The sequence below is a fragment of the Varanus komodoensis genome, unplaced genomic scaffold (assembly GCF_004798865.1).
Source record: "Varanus komodoensis strain SLA01 unplaced genomic scaffold, ASM479886v1 scaffold41, whole genome shotgun sequence".
Lineage (NCBI taxonomy): Eukaryota > Metazoa > Chordata > Lepidosauria > Squamata > Varanidae > Varanus > Varanus komodoensis.
Window position 1 is genome coordinate 1,389,947 of NW_025335954.1, and position 19,992 is coordinate 1,409,938.

Below are 19,992 nucleotides of genomic sequence, written 5' to 3' on the forward strand. Positions count from 1 at the left end.
CAGAGCTGCTCATGATTAGCAATTTGTTAGTACAGCTGCTTTCACTCAACAGCCTACACTGAACAACCCACAGTAGACTCAGCCTTGCGTATGAATTGTTCTGTTGTGTGAACCCTGGCAATAACGGTGTAATGCTCTTCACTAAAATGTAGAACACTGCAGCTAAATTGCAAAATTTCACTCAAATACTCGTAGTGACGTTTATTTCCGATGGAGAAGGCAGATAGCGCTCAGCTAAGAGCCGGATGGATTGTATCTAACTTTAGCGGCCGCTAGATGGAGTGTTCAGAACGGCAACCTTGGTTTATCGCAGTTAACGCGCCTTTTCCTTTCAGTCTCTTCTTGACTCCATTTCCCAGTGTGCAGCGCGCTCTCTTGTCATCTCAGCCACCGCCTCCGCTACCCAGGACGGCTCTTCTACCTTTTCGTCTCTCCGAGCATCTATGGCGTGAGCGCGCGTTGACTACATTTCCCATGTCTCCCTGCACCTGCCACTACCCGTGTGAGTGAGGGAAACTATGAAGGCTCGTCACGTGGTGCGTGCTATATAAAAGGAGGCGCTGCGCCGGCAGCCCTATTGTTATCGCCGAGCGAAGCCGGGGGTTGGTGATCTGTTGTCAGGGCTATCGCCTGCCAGAGCCGCCGCCGCCGCCCGGTTTCCCGCTCCCTTCCCTCCCTTTCCCTCCCAAGGCACGGAGCTGCTACCTGAGCATCATTCCCCTCCCGTGGGGACCTCGGGCTTCGCCCTGCAGCCTCGGCCTGTGCGGAGGGAGGGAGGGAGGGGAGGAGGGACCGGCGGGAGGCAGGAGCCCCTACCCGGTGAGTGGTTGGGCTGGACGGAAAGGGGAGGGAGGGAGGGAGCAGGGGCGGGAGGGCGAGGGAGCCTTCAGAGGGGCGGGGCTTTTGTGGCGCGGTGTGTGGGGAGGAACGAAGAGTGGAATGGGCCTTTTGGCATGAAATGTTCGAAGGCCCCTCCTTGCGTGGGGGCTCTTCTGAGGCGGACTCTCCCCACTTGCTGTTCTTGTGTAGGATAGACAGCACCTCAGGAGCTTAATGGCGAGGGGGCACCCCCCCCCCCCGTCTGAGGCAAAGGCTATTGCATTAGGTGGTGACCGCTCTGGCTAACCCATGTTTCGTTGCAGGACCGAACGGGAAAGCCTTCTGACCTATAAGTGTATTTAAAGCATGCCTTGCTTTTGGGCAATACTTGGTTGCAGAGCTGATCTTGTTGGAATGTGTCCTCAGCCTGTGTATTGAGTCCCCCACATGATGCAGCATCCAGTTATCCCTTTTTCTCTGTTTTTCTGTCCTCTATCGTTTATTTACCAGATCTTAAAAGATGTATTAATGTTAACCAAAGGCAAAGGGCCTTTGAGTGTGTGGATAAGATGCTCTTGTTTTCGATTCCCATGAATGAATTCATTTTGCCTCTAGTTAAAATTACCACTTCAACTCAACTTGCCCACAATTGAAGTAGGTTGAAGTTGACCCCTGTAACACTTCCAGTGCTTCCTTTCCCCAAATAATTGCATCAGAGTACGTTTGTAGCTGTCCGAAGATGAAGTCAGCAACTGTCTTTTGCGGCAGCAGGTAATCTGTAATGCAGGCTACCCAATCTGTTGCCCACAACTCCTACATCCCCAGTAGCATAGCCTGCTGTGTGGTGATGATGGGAGTTATAGTACAACATCTGGAAAGCTATTGTAATGTATGGCCTGGCCTGATTGTGAAGGGGAAAGCACTTTTTGAAACTGTGTGTGTGTGTGTGTGTGTGTGTGTGTGTTTCCCTTGAGATTGGTATCTGAATGTAGAACTGAGGCATTGTGTACAGGGTACTGTACTAGTAGGGCTAGAAAATGCATGGATATCCAGGCCTATATTGCTTTTTTATTTTTGTGGATTTTCATTGCTGCTTCTTTAGAGAGTAGCTTCCTGACAGCATAGCTAAAAATGTATATATAGTTCTTCGTCTGTGGTCTAGATCTGGGAAATTTATTATGAGGTTACAAGATTAGATGAGAGCGTATGTTAGTGGTATGACATTTGTGGGACAGCTACTATACATTGACAATGCAGTTCAGAATGATTTATTAGAAGCAGTGCTTTGGTATCAGGCAATAACATTTCATTCTGGAGAAATGGTTGGAAGAAGGCCTAGATGCTTTTTGAGAATGTAAATATTATGCTTACACTTGACTTTGCCTTGAAACTAAAGTATAAAGGTCTTTTAGTGTCAAGTTCAGTCTAGAGCTAAAGAACACATGTATCCCCTTTTCACCCACATTTTGGAAGGCCCTTGTACTTCTGGCATTACTTTTTGGAATATTCTAGAAAGTCTCTCTGTTTTTTGCTCTATTTCCCACCTGCCCCTGGCCAACCTGTGGGGTCAGATGGGACATATCCTTTTTATTATTTATAGCAGTTGTGAAGGTCATGGAAGACTGAATGGCTTTGTCTTATTGAGCTGTTACAACTTCCTGAGTTGAAATCTCTCTCTCCCTTTCTTTCATAGTGATACATTAAAGGTCACTTATCCCCTTTCTCTGGGATGCTGTTCAGGAGAGTTTCTTCCTCATTTATTGATGAGCCATGAAATCGTTTTAGAAGAGAGGAAAACATCAATATCTTGAAGTGTAGCTGTTTTGGTCTAGCAAAGATAGTGACATTACATAAACTTGTTTATTATACATATTGGAGCAGATTAGTCTGTAAGAACTGTAAAATATTGGTAAGACATACTGTGCATATTCACAAACTATGGTGTGCCAAAAGACACGCCAGGTTAAGATGGTAATTGAAGTTAACTGTAACTTTAAAAAAAATCCCAGTGGTTAGAACTTTACACATAAGACTGACTTACTGAACTAAGAGGAAGACTTGTACATTCAGCAGTGCACAAACTTTGGGTGGTCTTAGTAGCCAGCTGTAGTCTGTGTCCATTTCAGAAGCTCTCCCTCCACCAGGTCCTCCTTCCTGCCCCCAAAGACCTTAGGCATGCACAACAGATATGAAAGTAGGAGGGATTTTTACCATCCTCTTGAATTATGTTGGAGCTGAAGGCGCTCCAAGGTGGTGACAATCTCTATGAATATTCTAAATATTCTAAAAAGTCAAATGTGAGATGATGGAATGATTCCAGTTTTTTTCTTCCATATTCCAGAGGACCCAGTGGAGGAGAGGTGTTGTTCATTTTACACTGGGGTTCAGGAGCTAGGAGATTCTCCCACTGCTTATGACCATCTCCCAAATTTCAACCCAATGTGAGAAAACAAATATTCTGGAACTTTTGAGTGGGAAGAGGTGGGAATTACCCCATGTTCTCTTTTAGTGATATCTGAAAACAGCTAGAGAGTCTTACTATTTCAGTATTGCTCAGCCCAGCATGAAGTGAAGCCAGTACTTTCCCTGCATGAGCAAGTGGGAGAATCTCACCAGTACAATTAGTATTTGGCAGTGAATACAGAATGCTGGACTCATGTTATCCTTGTGTGCAAATGTGTTTGCCAGGGAAGAGATTTTTGGTCGCCAGTGTCAACCAACATTTTACCTTGTTGGTGTAATAGCTCAAGGTTCTGTCTTCATAATTCTCTTTAAGCCTTGCAAAAGTCATCCATATTTCTTTAAATAGAAAATAATAATTGTGCTGTTCAGGTGAATTTTCAAAGTGTTAGATTTATAGTCAACTTATCTGCATTAGGTTCTAATACCTGCTATGCTCCCTGTACTATGTATTTGACCACTGGAAACCTTCAAAGGATGGTATTGCTAATATACAGTGCTAATGAGAAGATAGCGATAAATGATCCTTTGATAATAACTGTATCAGGCCAATTGAAATAGTCCCATGGTAGATGGAGGAACAGCTTGCTTTGGGGTATGACCTAATGCATGTCACTTTTGGATCAAGGCAAGTGATGTCATAAGAACTGACTTTTCTAGAATGCCATTTTTCAGGCTCTTGCTGATGTAAGAAAAGTCTGCATTATGGTCAGATCATAGGGGGCACAGAGATAAGTATTTGAGTACTTTAGTTGAGCTGGAGTACTTCTGTAAGCATGTAGGAAGATGTACTTCACACTCATTGCAAACAAACCCCACTGAGTATATTTGCACTTCAAAAACATTCGGACCTAGTTTTCTTCCCCCAATGTCATCAACTATAGTAACCATTTTACATAGTTGAGAAATAGTCAGCTCCATTCTTATATTACAGCGTAGTCCATTGCTACTACCACTGGTAGAGAATGAAATAGCTATTGTCTGTCATCCCTTGTACTTTCTCAGGAAAGGGTATACCAACATATGTGGAACACTTGTCAGTGCCTGATATGCAGAAAACCAGAAGAAAAACTGAAGGCATGTTAGCTCTGTAAATTTTTCAGACCTTGGGACCCCCTTAAGTAGAGAAGAAAAGTGAGGCCAACAGTTTGTCACTATTTGAAATAAACAAACAAGCAGCTCAAGGTAGTATATGTGTTTTTCCTTTTTCTGCATTTTATAGTCCAAGCAATCCTGTATGGTAGATGAGGCAGATAGATGACAACTGGCTGAAGATCACCCAGTAAATCTTGGACCAGCTAGCTTCTGAATCAGTGCATGCTTGAATGAATCACAAAAAGGAGGCTTCATTATTCTCTGGTATCAGTTGTGGGCTCAGAGGAAACATCTTATTTTGTATGTAACTGACCTATGTTTTGATGTCTTACGCACACTTGTACCTAAGATTGTTTCCTGTAATCTGAGTGACTTAATTGGATTAAAGCCAAAAGTAAAGCAAAGCAGATTGGCTGAGTTGAGAGATTGTGTTGGTTTAATAAACTGAGATGAAACCATCTTCTGTCCATGCTAGCATTTGCTCTATTCCCTACTTAGAGAAGAAAAAGCAAAAGTCACCACTTAATTATAGGTTCTGTTTTCATCTACCCAAGGAAATTGTGGTTAGAAGCTTCATTATTTGAAGTTGGTTTAAGGTTTGGCTAGTTCCAATACTTATAAATGTAGATTTTTTAGGCCAAACAGGGAAACTATGATTAATTGAAGTTGTCTGTTTTCATTCAGGTGTAGGGAAGGGACTTGTGTTCATGGGCACAAGGCTAATTCATACCTTACCATAATAATGTGAGATACTGTCATCCAAATGCAGTTACATAGGGGTATGCTTGTTGTCACTTGACATGTTCAAAGTTAATTCCCTAGAAATTAGACATGTGCAGAATACTTATATATAGCTTCTTTCCTACCCAGATTTTGGCATCCTCTCTTAGACATTTCAAGTATGTGTTTTATTGGACAGGAACTTTGGTAAAGAGATTGGTATATGTCTAGTGGCCATGTGTGGTCCACAGAGACTGCAGGATCTTACCCGTGAACTGTTGGACTTTCACATGCTCTTCATCTACAAAATGGGAACAGAAATTTCTTATTTCAAAGGAATATTGAGACAAATGAGATAAGAATTGTGAAGCACCTTCTATACAGAGTTATGTAAACAACATTAAATGCTTTGTACTTCTCTTTGACTGCATTCTGTTGGGCCTGCAAAATATCCTAACCAAGAATACTGTGGAAAACTCTCTAGCGTTACTTGCTTTATTGTTGAGAATACTAGCAACCTATTTAGGTAAACCTTCTGTTTTAGATTACATCTTAACTTTCTTATGAAATAAATTGCAGCCTGCAAAGGGAATGTATGTGTTAATCTCCAAGCATGGAAAACATAATCCCTGGCATGTGGCTCTTTTAAGATCTGACACTGATCTGTAGAGGTGATGCATTGTATGTGAAAGATGGCACAGATCTGTCTGTTAAAAGCACTTGTTTTATATCTGTGGAAGGCATTGGAGTTATTGTCAGTTTCTAATTGTCTCAAATTGAGCATGACCAGTACTACTAACCAGAATTGCTACAGTATTTTGCTGTAGTAACATTATAGCATGCTTTGGGATATTTCCTCTGTCCATACAGAGCCTCTGTATGTTTTCCCCTATCCTCTGGTGACATCACCTTTTACTGGTCCAGTTTGCATCTTTGCAGTGATGGTGCCATGTCATTCTGGGCAACAGTATTTCTGTGAAGGGTGGGGAGGAATGAGAACTTTGTGAAATCAGATGCTCTGGCATTCTTGACAAGGCAATTCTGTTGCAAGGGGGTATGTAATGGTGAAAAGCAAATGGACTCAGTCTGGGCCTTCCCCCTCCTCCTGGAACATCATTGACTCCTCTCCAAGCTGTTGGAAAATGCTTTCTTTCTCTGTCAGTGTGTGTTCATCTGTCCGTCCTTGTGTCTGTATGTATGTGTTTATATCCCCTATTTCACAGGTCAGGTTAGCTTTCAAGGATTGACAGTTGTGCCTTTCCTCCCTCCCCCCCAAAAAAGTTTTTGCCTTGAATAATTCTGTAGTGTCCCAAAATAGTCTGAGAGTTTTGCTGCAATACAGATGACATTTATGCTAGAGGGAACCTCTGGCCATTGGGTGGAGCCTTGTTGTTCCTGCACTGTATACTCCTCTCTCTGCTTGAATTTTTGCTGCAAGCTTTTAGTAGGCTTGGCTCCCCTCTGCTCACTAGTGAACCAGGATGTTTTGCATCTTGTTCCTTCTGCTAGCCTCAGAGCAATTTTAATTCCTTCAAGCCTATGTAGAATCTTTAATTCTGCTAATGGGCTCCCTGTATATCCTAACTTTAAGAGCTGTTCTTTCTGATTTTCTGAGCTAGTGCTGCTTAGCCACAGGCAGGAATGCCATCAATCTGTGAATTCCATTTCTAGTTATTGATTTGGCTTACCTTTCTATCCTGCCTTTCCTCCAGGGATCTCCAAGTGGCATACATGACTGTCATCTTCTAACCTCCCCTCTGTGAGGTAGGCTAGGCTCGGTGGTGGTGAGTAGCCCAAGATCACCCAGTGAATTTCATTGCTTAGTAGGAAATAGAATCTGAATCGCTGTGGTCCTAGTACAACTGTTTAAGTCAAATCTTACACAGCCTGGCACTCTTCAAATGTGTTGGACTACAATCATCCATTGTCAATGTGGGTGATGGGAGCTGTAGTCTGGTACATAGTAAGTGCACTGGGCTGGGTTCACTGTACCACATTGGCTGGTGAAATACCATTTATTTATCTGTACTGACATGAACAAGTGTAGAAATCAAAGGAGGAGTAGACTTTAAGGGACCATTGGATGGCCTGAACCTGTGATTCTGGATTAGCTCTGCCACAGTGTGGAATTTGCATCGTAGCTGCTAAGGCAGCATTGTGTCCTTAACTTGGCTTTCACTTAGTAGACCATTTGATAGCTGTTCAGCTCTGTCTCACCTTTGATAAAATGCCCCTCCCAGGAGCAGTTGTAGCATAGAGTCCTACTGCTACTTCAAGCTTTGGGCCCATAAGCAGCACTCAGGATACTGTCTAAGAAAGCCACCTCCCTCCTCCAAGCCCTTGTAGAGCAGTGCTGTAGTGTGTTTAAGAAGGAACCCTTGTGGTAACCATAGTGCACCTCAGCTCAGCATGACTGGCTTCTTATATCAGTGTTTCCCAAATTCTCATCATAGTGGTGTGCATCTTTTTCTGAATCTAAACTGTAGGTGGGTTTTATTTGTAACATTTATATACTGTATTTTCCTTCCAAGGAAACCAAGTCTCCTAAAGGCTTATACTTTAATGTGTAGACCAGAACAGTACTTGGGGGAGATTTACAAGAAGCTTCCTTTGAGTGGTGCATTACTCTGCTTTCTACTTCGGCATCCAGCCGCACCCAGTGTGTCAGAGTGACCCAGTGCAGCACAGGGTGATTGGTGTGAAACAAAGTTAGGGTGAATTGCATAGAAACACAAAAGATAGCCTTTTTTGCAGAACAGGTTTATTTGTTTTGGCGTGATAGTGTGCCCTGGCATAACATTTGGAGGTTACAAGATTGGGCTTGTATTTAATTAGGGCCTTAAGATGTTTCCCCTTTTCTTCCTCTTTTCTAGCTTTATTCACTAAAGAGGGATCCCCAGTAGGTTAGTTTTTATAATTTCAATCTTCTGTGACAATGTGCAGTGAGATACTATGTAGCATGATGATTTCAGTACCTTCTAATGTTTGTGGGAATTGCTCTTGTGAAAATAAGGTCTTGACAGGAAGCTTCCACTTTCCCATGGGTTTTTCAGACTGCCTGCAAACCCTAGAAGATAATGCAGCATCAGATTTGCATTGGCAATGTGCTTAGTTCGATTTGTTCGCTTACATTTTATTCTAGAAGGAGCTTTCCTTTTAAACGGAAGGGGGGCATTGCAGAGAATCAGACTGTAATATGCCAGTCACATAAATATATCCAGCAAGTTGCTTGTTTTATATCCTTGGCTTAGACAGAGGATTTTAGACTAGGAGCTATTTCAGAGTAAAGATCATCTTATCTTCATTGACAACATGATTTGTTATATTGGTCTCAGTGTTTGCAGAATGACAGCAGGATCATAGCAATGTAAGTCTTGGCATGTTTAGTTCTACAGCATAAAACCTGCCTCAAATATAAAGGTTAGAATTGGGAGCAAAAAATACCATAATAAACTGCACTTAAAGTTTGGTGGAAATATAACCATTCTGTGCTAGAATCTGTTCATGCTGGCCCCTCCTGCCTCCAAACCCTCCTCTTCAGTGTTGGATACATGCACCAGTATCTCTGAAAAGGTGGTGGTGGTGATAGTGGGGAGGGGAGGGGGGAAGTGCATGAGGGAGGAGGAATAGCAGCTGGAATGTGTGAACCTGTTGGGGATATGCCTGATTTCTTAATCATAATTTGAGATTGATCCAAATTGTCCCAATCTCAAGAGCTCGTGAAGAAATTCAGCTAAGCTACAAGATGATGGAACAGTCTTTGACTGTGGTGTAATATCATGATTTTGGCATGATATGACTTTTTACAAGAGTTGGTGTTTGTAGTTTAGTGTAAAATGTCAATTTTTTTAAGGTTTATATTTCTATAAGAGCTAAGCAATGAGGAATTTGCTGATGCTCTAATCTGGATGTTGGGAACAGGACTTATAAGAAAAGAGAGAAAATACAGCTAGAATTTGTTTCTTTTAAAGGTGAGGGTTTTAAAACAACCTTGGAGCCAATTACTGAGGGAGTTGTTCCTTATTTCGAGCCCTCCCTCCCATTTTGCCCCTTCTTTTATTTGTTTGTTGTTTGTTTTAAATTTTAATATGCTATTTATACATGGATTTATAGACCACCTATAATTGCTGAGGCCTTCCTAGGCGGCTTACAATGCCACCATATTCCCATAGGCTCTGGGCAGTTTGCAGGAGATTAAAAACAACAGTGATTCACATTTAATGAAAAATAAGCATATTAAATATGACTGTGGGTAAACTAATCTGGGAAGGCCTGATAGAAGAAGTACTCCTTTAACTACCTCTTGAAGGTAGCAGTCTGGGTTTTCAGATGCATCTCTGCCAGCAGACCAGCCTCTCAGTTGTGCTGGAATTCCTTTATGCTGGCCCCTCCTGCCCCCAAGCCCTCCTCTTCAGTGTTGAACCTAATTATGCATGCACCAGTGTGTTCCCTAACAGGTAGGGCCACACGTTTTGAGGGCAACCACTAAGAAAGTCCTTTGAGTAATTGACACTAACCTTACAAAAGCAAACTTCAAAAGATTATCCCCAGAGGATTTTAGCAGGTGAGGTGGAATATATGGGCAAAGGTACTCTTGAAGGTAATTTGGACCCAGGCCATGACAGGCTTTAAAAGTAAATAGGAACATCTTGTACTGTATCTGAAAACACATTGATAGCCAGTGCAGATACTTTGACATTGGTGATATGTGGTCCCTCCATGATGTCCCAGAGCCCAACTGACTGCCTTATTTTGTACTAGTTAGATTTGCCAGAGTAGGCACAAGAGTAGCCCTTCATATAGAGTGCATTGCTGAAATTCAGCTTAGTTACCAGTGGATGCACTACTGTTTTCAGGTCATTCTCTTCCAGGAAGGAACACGGCGAATCAGCCAAAAAGTTGTTTTAAAACCCTCTTGACCCTAGCTTCTTTCTGTGCTGACACCTGAAGGCTGGGCCAACTGCCACCTACACCTCCCTTCTCTTTGGAAAGATGCACACAGAAGCGAATTCTCTGGTAGCCCTTGAGGTAGACTGGAGATGAAGAACTGCAAGTGCAACCTGGTATGAAGGCAGCCATACAAATGCACCTGACTTGCTACTGCTCTTGCTCAATGCCCAGCTTGTCATCATTCTTTCGTAGTGGCTAAAGCAGAATGTATCAGATAAATAGTCTTTTAATTCAGGTGCTTGTCCAGGGCCACCCTTTTGCTCCAGGCAAGCAAATAAGTAACAAACTGCTTGAAAAAAGAATTTTACATTCATTGACACTTTATTTAATTGTTCAGCTGTTGAGTATGAGTGTGTTGTTTATTTTTCTGTTTATACATTTTTGCACATTAAGCATTAAAGAATAATGGAGCCTTGTGGATTTAAAAACAACTTGATGTGATATATTTTCCTTATATGAAGATTAATTTTAAACCATGAACAGCTCTTTGATCCATGCACCCATAGATGATGTGCACACATTCATATGTTTTACTTTGGCCAATAGTGGAAGAGAGGTTAATTTTGACTTAAAATGAGCTGCTTCACCTTGAGGGTTTGACTGCCCTTATGCAACCATCAGGAAAGGTTTTGCAGACTAGAAGGGAAGCTGGTTCTTTCATCCATTCATGTGCTACAAATGAGTAGCATGAGATATGTGATGAGGAAGACTGATAGTTTTCAGATACAGCTTAAAATGCTTTTGGATCTTGCAGGTCGCACTGTGGAGGTGCTGATACTGCACTGATTTTCTTTAGTAAGTGGGACCAGTCCAGTTGACATTCTGGGGTCATCTTCTTGATGTTGGCATTACTTACATAGTTTGCATGAACTGGAGGGCATCACATTCAATTAGGCTGTGCTAGGCAGACATCTCTGGGCAGGATAGAGGTGAAGGGTGGACTCAGGGCAAAGTAGACAGGTAGCCATGATGGAATATAGAAGCTCAAACCATTGATGTAGAGTGAAAATTTTTACATGGAAAAAATGTTGATGCTGTATTTTTCAGCGGAAGATTTTCTGCATCATATAGCCTGCATTTATCCATGGTTGTCTGGGCTGTTGTACTGTGATTAATCATGTTTGATGAGCTTAATATACAATATGAACTAATTAGTTTTCTAAAGCAAGAATGGATGAACCCAAGTACTCAGTTACTCATGGGGGAACTGAAGAATAAGGCATGGCAATCCCTTCTTGTGCAAAATGCAAGTTGGGCCTGGGCAGGACATACATCCTGTGCTAGCATTTATTCGCCGCTAATGCTAACACTCTTCAATAACAGCCTGAAAGAAAAATTGAAAGCAAGATTAAGACTCTCATGACTGCTTGTGTCGCTTACAAACACCAGAAAAGCTGTGCTGGATCAGACAAAGGGCCCATCTGGCCCAATGTGGTGCTCATACAGAGGCCAAGCAGTTGCCCTTGGAACCTCCCAAGCAGGAGTTGGGGCCAGAGGACTCCGCTGCACTCAGGTTCCCGAGTTCATCCTTGAGTGAAACAGAATGTTCAACTTAGTGATGTGAATCAGATTTTTCCTCAACTTGAAATGGAACTGATAAATCACAGGGCAGAGAGTAAGTGAAGCTGAAGGTGCCACAGTTACCTCAACAAAAGAAAATTAAGCCGTTGATGGAAGATTTATCGGCTCTGTTTAGGTATATACCTAAGAAAGGATCTTGGGTGTTCTTCCAGGTGTTGTCATTCTTGTTTAAATTTAAACGTAAGGAAATACTTTATTTGTTTGATTTATACCCACTTTTTTCTTACATAATTCTCCTGCGCTTGATCTAATCTCCACCACAACAACTCTATGAGGTAGATTGGTCTGAGACTCTATGACTGGTCCAGAGTCACTCAGTTGGCTCCAAGGTTGAGTAGGGACAGAAAACCAGATTACCTGAGTCCAAGTCCTGTGCTCCTAATCACTTCCCGATTGGCTCTCTGTAAATATATGCTTTTGTCTTTACATTTTTACAAAAAATCCAAAAAAACCCCAATTTCTACATGAAGCTTTGAATGTATTTTAATTGTTAATTTAATTTCCCTTTCAGCAAATATTTCAGTTCAAATATTTTGTAGCAGTTCAGAAACTTTTGATAGGCTTATCCTCTACATAAAATTGATATAGATTGCATTTTTATTTCTGTTCACTGCATACAATAAGTTTTGTATGCTTGTTGAAGGAGAATGTGTTGGGGAATAAAAATGAGTCAAACATGCTAAATTGTATAACAGTCTTTTAGATTTAAATTTTCCAGTTCTACTTTTTCCAGAAAACCCACATTATTGATTCATGCTGGTAGCAGAGAGAATTGAAAGTGAGGATCTATTTTATGGAAGGCGGATAATAAAGTAGCATGCAAGTTGCTACATTTGAAGTGGGTGAAAGGTACAAAGTGCAACAGTAGATAAATTTTGTGGAGCTGAACATATGAAAAAGAATTAGAGGAGAAAAGAAACCTTAAATATAATTGCAAATTTAATTTAACTTTAATTGTAAAGTGCCAAGGCAACAGCAAAGAGTGAGTAAAACCATTGAAAAAATAGTCATCTGGTGTTCACCTAGTTCTAACATCAGTCTAATGAGCAAATGTAACTGAACTTACAAACATGTGTAACCATTTTGAAAGAGTAGAATAGCAATATGTCAATATAAAAAGTCTTTCCAGCATCTGTTTGATTCTTCTGTCGTGCATGTTAGAAATCCGCCATTTCCAAAACAGTGATGCTTTTGAACAGTTTATATGAAAAGCTTCTATGGACACTGGATTCTTGAAGTGGACAGAAATCAATCTGTAAAATAATATATTTCTTCTTAGGTCTGGTTCCCTTATTGTATTAGTGGTGTTTGATAGCATTTGTGTTTAGAGAAGGGGATCTCTCCCTTTTCTGGACAGGCCGAGGTAGAGGACATAAAAGCAAGTCCTTGATTCCTTCCAGAAACACTACACCATGTCCCGGCAGGTAGCAGCTCTTGCCTGAGGGAGGTCAGTAATGAAAAGGCTGCAATTAAGACTGTTCCTCTCTCCCCAGACTTGTGTCATCTTTTGACTGTAATTAGTCAGGGGCTGAAACTTGCAGTTTTATCACTGCAGATACATACCAGGCTACTCCCACATTAATTTCTGTGCTGTTCTCACTTTACCACTAGCACTTAATTGTTTGAATCTTTTTCTTGTTTGCTATGATCTTTGTGTTTGGAGATTGGAAATCTGGATTCTTTTTATATACCTTTCTGATACAAGTTGTGTATGAATGAGGAGAAGATTAGTAAATTTATTTTAACGCTTTGTTTTTGCTGCTGTGTGCCATCTTAAAATGTGGCTAACAAATTACACAAAAGTAGATTTGTGATTAAGAAGCATCAAAGGTGATGGTTATGGTATAGAGGGGTGTAGTTTTACTTCTTACTGCAAATTGTGTTGGTTCCCTTGCTTGAATGTTTGGCAACAAATGTTCCTTAGCATGTCTTACCTGGAAAGTTTTGGTGGAGAGAGAGCCCAGTTGCTTGGAAGAAGGTTGACTTTAAACATAATTTTTAATTAATTTTTGATTTTGGTGTTTAGGTCTGGTTCACTCATGGAGATTCCTCACTTGGTTTCTGTGCCTTTGCCAGCACATTTGAATTGACCAATCAGTTGAAATTCAAGGTTATACAAATTTCATTTGCACTGTTGGTTCTTTGATGGTGTATTAGCAAGTGTGCTAGACATTACATAATGCAAATGAGTTTTCAGGTGTAAAGACCATGCTATTCTAGCTATGATGCTTCAGTCATAGCACTGCACAGAGGATTTCTGCACTGCTTTTAAAAAGAAACTTAAATAGTTATAGTGATAGCAAAATTGTACTGTACTTATCACTGTTAAGTATGAATCCAGCCATAGCGCAAGTGTTTCAAATGGCACATAATAAATTAAACTACAGGCATACCATGGCGATATTGCAGGTTTGGTTCTAGACCACTCCAGTAAAGTGAATATTGCAAAACAAAACGATTCATGCAAACTTTTTGTTTGTTTCTCAGTACATAATAGAAGTTATATATACACTATACTGTAGTCTATTAAGTGTGCAGTAGCATTATGTTTAAAAAAAGTGAGAGACGTGCAACACTTCATTTCACTTGAACACTTAGAGGCTATTGTAGAGTTATTAATTGGCCTAATTTGAATATTGTTGTGGCTCAGGGAATAGGGAGCCTGAGACGAGGGGGTGAGATGGGGGAACAGGTGGTTGGTGGAATAATCAGAACCCACACATTTATTGATTAAGTTTGCCATCTTATATGGGCACAGTTTGCTTCTGAGCCCAAAACAATTACAATAGTAACATCAAAGATCACAGATCAGCATAACAAATATAATAATAATGAAAAAGTTTGAAATATTCTGAGAATTAGCAAAAGCAATGCGGAGACACAAAGTAAGCAAATGCTTTCGGAAAAATAGTGCCAATAGACTTGCTGGATACAGGGTTGCTGCAAACCTACTTGTAAAAAATGTAGTATCTGGGAAGCACAATAAAACAGAGCACAATTCCTGTATACGAAAGTAACTTGACAAGGGGAAAGCCCCACCTTCAGGAGGATAACATGACCTCTAGGGAAAAGTCCACATATAAGAATGCATTTCTTATATGAACAGAGGGAGAATTCTCATACTCTTGGTGTCTAGCTGTTCCACTGTAGCAGAGGTGGCACTTATGTGTGGGACTGGCATGCATTGTTTAACCAGTGTGTTTCACCTTATCTGTAGCTTTTTCTGGGAGGAAGCCCTTGAGGGGGAGAGAGGTTTTCAGTTTGGCACCATTCAGTCCTCATCACTTATGATGTAAGATGACTAAGGTGCGTTGCAGTGGAATGTGGGACTGCATGGTGCACTGCCATAAATACCTATTGGGTTGAAGTCAAGATTTGGATAATATTGGAATACCAAAGGTGGGAGCCAAATGCATGTTAAGACGCTGGACTGATCTAAAACAATGTCTTAATGAAACCAGGGAATGCACATGCCAAAAGCAGGTCTTCTCTTCTTGATTGTCCATCTATCACAACCTGCTCTATGATTTTCATTTGGCTGTCTTGTAGATGATCTGAACTGAATTGATTTGGTAGTCCATAAAGAATTAGCTAGGTGCCCCCACCCCTTTGTAACTTGTATGACAAGAGGTCCACAATTGTGCTTGTGAGTGTGGAAGCCCCAGCTTTCCACCTCACCTTGGATTTAGGATGGGGGCAGACAATTATCCACACAGTTCACCTGGCTTTTAAAGGTTCTCTGAACACTCTGAGAGGGCTGAAGCTCATCCATGTCATTATTTGCTTCTGAGGCACTCCAAACACCACAGGAATGTAGCAGGATTGTTGGAGCAGTCCCTCATCCTCAACTGTATACTCAGTAGTAGGACCAGGGCTTGTCTGCTGTGGATGAGATTTGAAAAGTACTTGATTAGAAGTGCAGTACCACTGTGGGGATGCTCTTTCAGGAAAAGGGTTTGTGTTTCTTTTGAGTTGCCTGAGTCTCCTCAGCATTTTGGGCGTACATCCTCTTTTCAGATGTACTGAAGAATCAGGCAAAGAATTGTCCCTGTCCTTTGCTTGAATTTCCTCAATGTAATGCTGCACCTATGTCCTCAGTTCCTTGGCAATGGGCAGGGGTTCTTATGACCACAGATTTATATTCGGTTAGGAACTGCCTAAATGCTTGAATCCGTTCATATTTTCTGTCTCACTGATGAATGTGTAACTTTTTGAAAACATGTTTGTGTTGCCTCGGATCTCATCTTTTAGCTTTGTGGTCCAGTCATACAGGTTGAGATAATAAAATAGGTGATTTCGGTTTTATGGAGCAAACATTTGTTTTAAAAGGACTGCAAGATAAAGTTATATTCATTATTTATTTATTTAAAGCATTTGTATGCCAACCAGTTGTGCTACAGTGCCTTTGGGCGGCTCACAATCACAGGATAAAGCACAATAAAAAACTACAACATGTTCAAAATAGAATATCAATAAAATATAGGAAAAATACAAAACAAAGTTCAAATGGCATTAACTATTAAAATATTTTTTTGAAGGAAGATCTTTGCCTGGCACTGAAAAGAATATAAGGAAAACGCCAGGTGAATCTTGGGGAGAGCATTCCAGATACTAAAAAGAAAGAAAGAAAGAAAGAAAGAAAGAAAGAAAGAAAGAAAGAAAGACAGACAGACAGACAGACAGAAAGAACTATATGAGTGCTGTATTTCCCAGTTTGTGGTTCAAATAAGGTGTCATTTAATCTCTGCAGTGTTGCTCATTTTAATATGCGTGTACCATTATCCCTATGATATATTGCTTTTGTCTCATTAATCTTTAGTTATCTTAAGAACTTCTCTAGGATCAGACTGTTTCTCTTCTGGCAACCATTGGAAAGCATTATAGTCTTTGTTCTTCCAAGGCTATAACATTAATGTCAGAAAGGCTTGGGAAGAAGAGGGGGAAGGGGATGAGACAGTGGGTGGGAAGAAGGAGAGTTGCCTTTCCTGCCTGCAGCAAGGTAAGTCAGTTCAAAAAGCCAAGAGGCTCATTTGGTTGCAAATATAAAGGAAAGGAGGAACAGGAGGTGTTCTTGCTCCCATCCTAGCTATAGGACAGACAGACAGACAGACAGAAGGCTCCCATGTGGTGATTAGGAGATAATGCTCTGGCCCATAGACTCACCAGTATGGCACTCCTGAGGGATCAGTCTTGTCCCACATGCCATTTATTTGTTTGTTTGTTTGTTTGTTTGTTTAAGACATTTCTATGCTGCCCCCATCGCAACAAAGCCTCGGGGCGGCTCACAAAGAATACATAAATACATACATAAATAATGATAATATAACAATTAAAAAAAGCCATTTAAAAACCCCCGGTGCATTCTCGGCTAAAAATGTTAAAAAATTAATTCAATAATTTAACAATTAAAATAAGTTTTAAATAAAAAGGTCTTAGCCTGGCGCCGAAAAACAAATAACGATTTAGCATTATGTGAAAATGAAGAGTAAGGTCACCTGGAGTTTTGGCATGTGTAGTCATCAGTATGCTGATGGCATGCAACTTTTTATTCCTTTCATGTACAGTAGGTGAGGTTGTGGAGGTACTAAACCAGTTCCTGGCTGCAGATCAGGGCTAACTAACTGGCACTCAGTCCAGACAAGGCGGAGCTGCTCTTAGTGACACTTCTAATTAGGTGGAAGGAATTTAACCTGTTCTGGATGGGATAACAATAACTTCGAGGAAGCAGCTTCATAGCTTGGAAGTGCTCATGGAGTCATCTTTATCATTTGAAGACAAAGTGGCTTCAGTGGCATGGAGTGCCGTCTACCAGCTGTGCCTGGTGGCCTAGCTGTACCTCTATCTGGATTAGGATAGTCTGGTTTCAGTAATCTATGCTGTCTGCTACATCACTGCAATGCACTCTCTGAGGGTACCTTTGAAGATTATTCAGAAACTTCAGCTTTCATTAACTGCAGCAGTCAGGTTAATAACAGGGACCAGATTGTGCAAATATATAATACCAGTTCTGGCCTGCTTGCTTTGACTGCCTATATGCTTCCGAGTCCAGTTCAGGATGCTTGTTTAACTTAGAAACCCCCACACAGCTTGGGATGACTACATGGCCTGGAAGGCCCCTTCTGACTCACCCTTTTTCTGTGTTTCCATGTTTTCTGTGTTTCTGTCTGGAGACACTATGCTCAAGGTCTGGGGCTTGTCTCTGAATGCCACCTACAAGGGTGACTTGGCTGGTGGCAACAAGGTGAAGGGCCTTTTTAGTTGTGCCCCCCCCCCCGCTGTGGGACAGGATTCCCACTAAGGCCTACCTGGTGCCAACTTTTAGTACCAGGTTAGAACCATCTCCCACCTGGCATTTAGTTTACTATTATATTGGAACTTAAGTTAGCTGCTTAAACAGGACTTACGATTTAATTTCTATAAGCTATTATAGGTTTTTTTCATTTGTTTTGAATTTGGTTTTCAAATTCTGTATGGTAAGTTCTTTGATGTTTTTAATTTTGCCTGCATTTTATATTGCATTATGTGTTACGGTAAACCACCCAGGGAGGTTATAGAAATAAAATCCATCATTATCATCTTTATTATCTTGGAGCTTTTCGGCTTCCCAAGCAGCAGTTCTTTAGTACAGCAGTCCTAAAGACCTAAATCTACATTACATTTCCATCTCTCATTTCATAAAATGATTTATCAGACTACAGTTGGAAATAACCACTACCTGGAAAGTGGGGTAGAGCTCTATACTACTACAGAAATAAGTCCAGTCCAGATATCTGTGAACTCATTGCCTATTTTCCAGCTTCTTTCTTCTTTTTCCCAAACTAGTAATCACATTAGTTCCAAGATCTTATTCAAAATCTTCATTTTTCCATGCCTTCTCTGCACTTGCTGCAGCATATGGACTTTTGTTCATATGATCACATTCTCTTTCTGTTCAATAGAATTGTATGACATTGATGTCTTAAAATGGTGTATACAAGTATCAGTATGTTAGAAGCAGCGCTCAGAGAATCCAAATTGCATGTCTAGTTATTTTGGAAAAGCCAGACTCTGCTGAAATATTAAGCGGATTACAAAAATACATGTGGCTGCTTTGACCTATTTATTTATTTCATTTTTCTGCCAACTAGTAGCCAAAAGCTCTCTGGGTGGTTATCAAAAGTTAGAAGTTAAAAAAACAGCTTCTGGCATGACCCTTTGATATCCAGGTACACAGCTCTCTTCACAGGTGGGACCCTCTGTGGTGAGTTCCTAACTTGTCACTCAGCCAGCAGTTGCTTTCCAGATAATATGATAATTTAAAAAACATGAAATTCTCACTGCATCCTCCTTTAGCAAATAAAGGGAAAGTAGCACGAGTAGGTGTTCTTCATTGTCTCTGTGCATCACAAATATGGCCTGCTGTACCTGCGCAGTGCCTGTATTCAGGAAGATTCTCTCAGCTTATTAGAGTTTTGGCGGGAGCCCCCTCCCCCCATATAACAGGAGGGGTTCCTGCCCTTTCAACAGCCCATTTTCAACTGTCATTCACTGTGTCTCTGGTTTCCCTCCGAATACGTCTCGATTTACACTTTTTACATAACCTTTATTTCCTTGTTACCTAACCCCTTCGTTATCTTATCTTACTGTTTTTCTCTCTCCAGTTTAATTCTTAACTCCCCTCCCTTCTCCTTTATCCCTTCACAAAAATATATTTTTAAAAAACGTCTGTCATTTATCCTCTTCACTGCATTCTGTTTCCTCTTCTCCTCTTCTCTTGATGGCACAGCATTCTGCCTTCAGAAAGTGAGCTTGGTGTGGAGTGAAAATGCCATCTCTGCACAGCCACTCCCTCTGTTTATTATGTCTTGGTGAGGGGCATAGGGTGGAGCTTGGTCCTCTGCCAAGCTTTTACGAAACAAGCTCAAAAGAACTGTGAAAGCTGTCTCAAAAGAACTCTGGGACAGAGCTCTAGCGGCTATGAAGGTGGTTACATTTGACAAAGCGGCTGGTTCTTGTTTCTGAGGGAAGTGCTTCCACGTGCATGCCCACTGATGCTCAGACAACCTCAAAGAGCTCTAGGACCATCACAAAACGCCCCGATCTCTCTCAATCTCCTGAAAAACCATAAGGAGAAGAGAAAACATCTTTTATCTTGAAACAAAGGAGCCCAGGAAGGAAAATATTCTGGATAAGAGAAACTGTGGGGTGGGGGGAGCGGAAGAGACACTTAAGAGTCCAACCAACAGAACGTGTATCACCAGTTTGCTCTTCCTCTTCTTCCAATACAACTTATGTATCAGATTTGGACTCTGATACTGGTGAGTTGGTTTCAGCACAAGGTCCTGGATCACCTGGAGAGAGCTTGGGATGGTTCTCCAAACAGATTGA

General features: G+C 41.1%; 1 protein-coding gene across 2 annotated transcripts in view; it reads left to right on the forward strand.

Moving 5' to 3' along the window:
- The first annotated feature begins 597 nt into the window (after positions 1-597).
- The window catches only part of CSRNP2 (cysteine and serine rich nuclear protein 2), a 43,764-nt gene continuing 24,369 nt past the window's right edge, over positions 598-19,992 (forward strand). The window contains exon 1 of one of the 2 annotated variants that reach the window (XM_044443042.1): positions 598-819. The gene's annotated coding sequence lies outside the window, so the exon portion shown is untranslated. Of the gene's footprint in view, positions 820-4,523; positions 6,859-19,992 lie in introns of those variants that run through there. The other variant, XM_044443044.1, reaches the window with a different exon arrangement.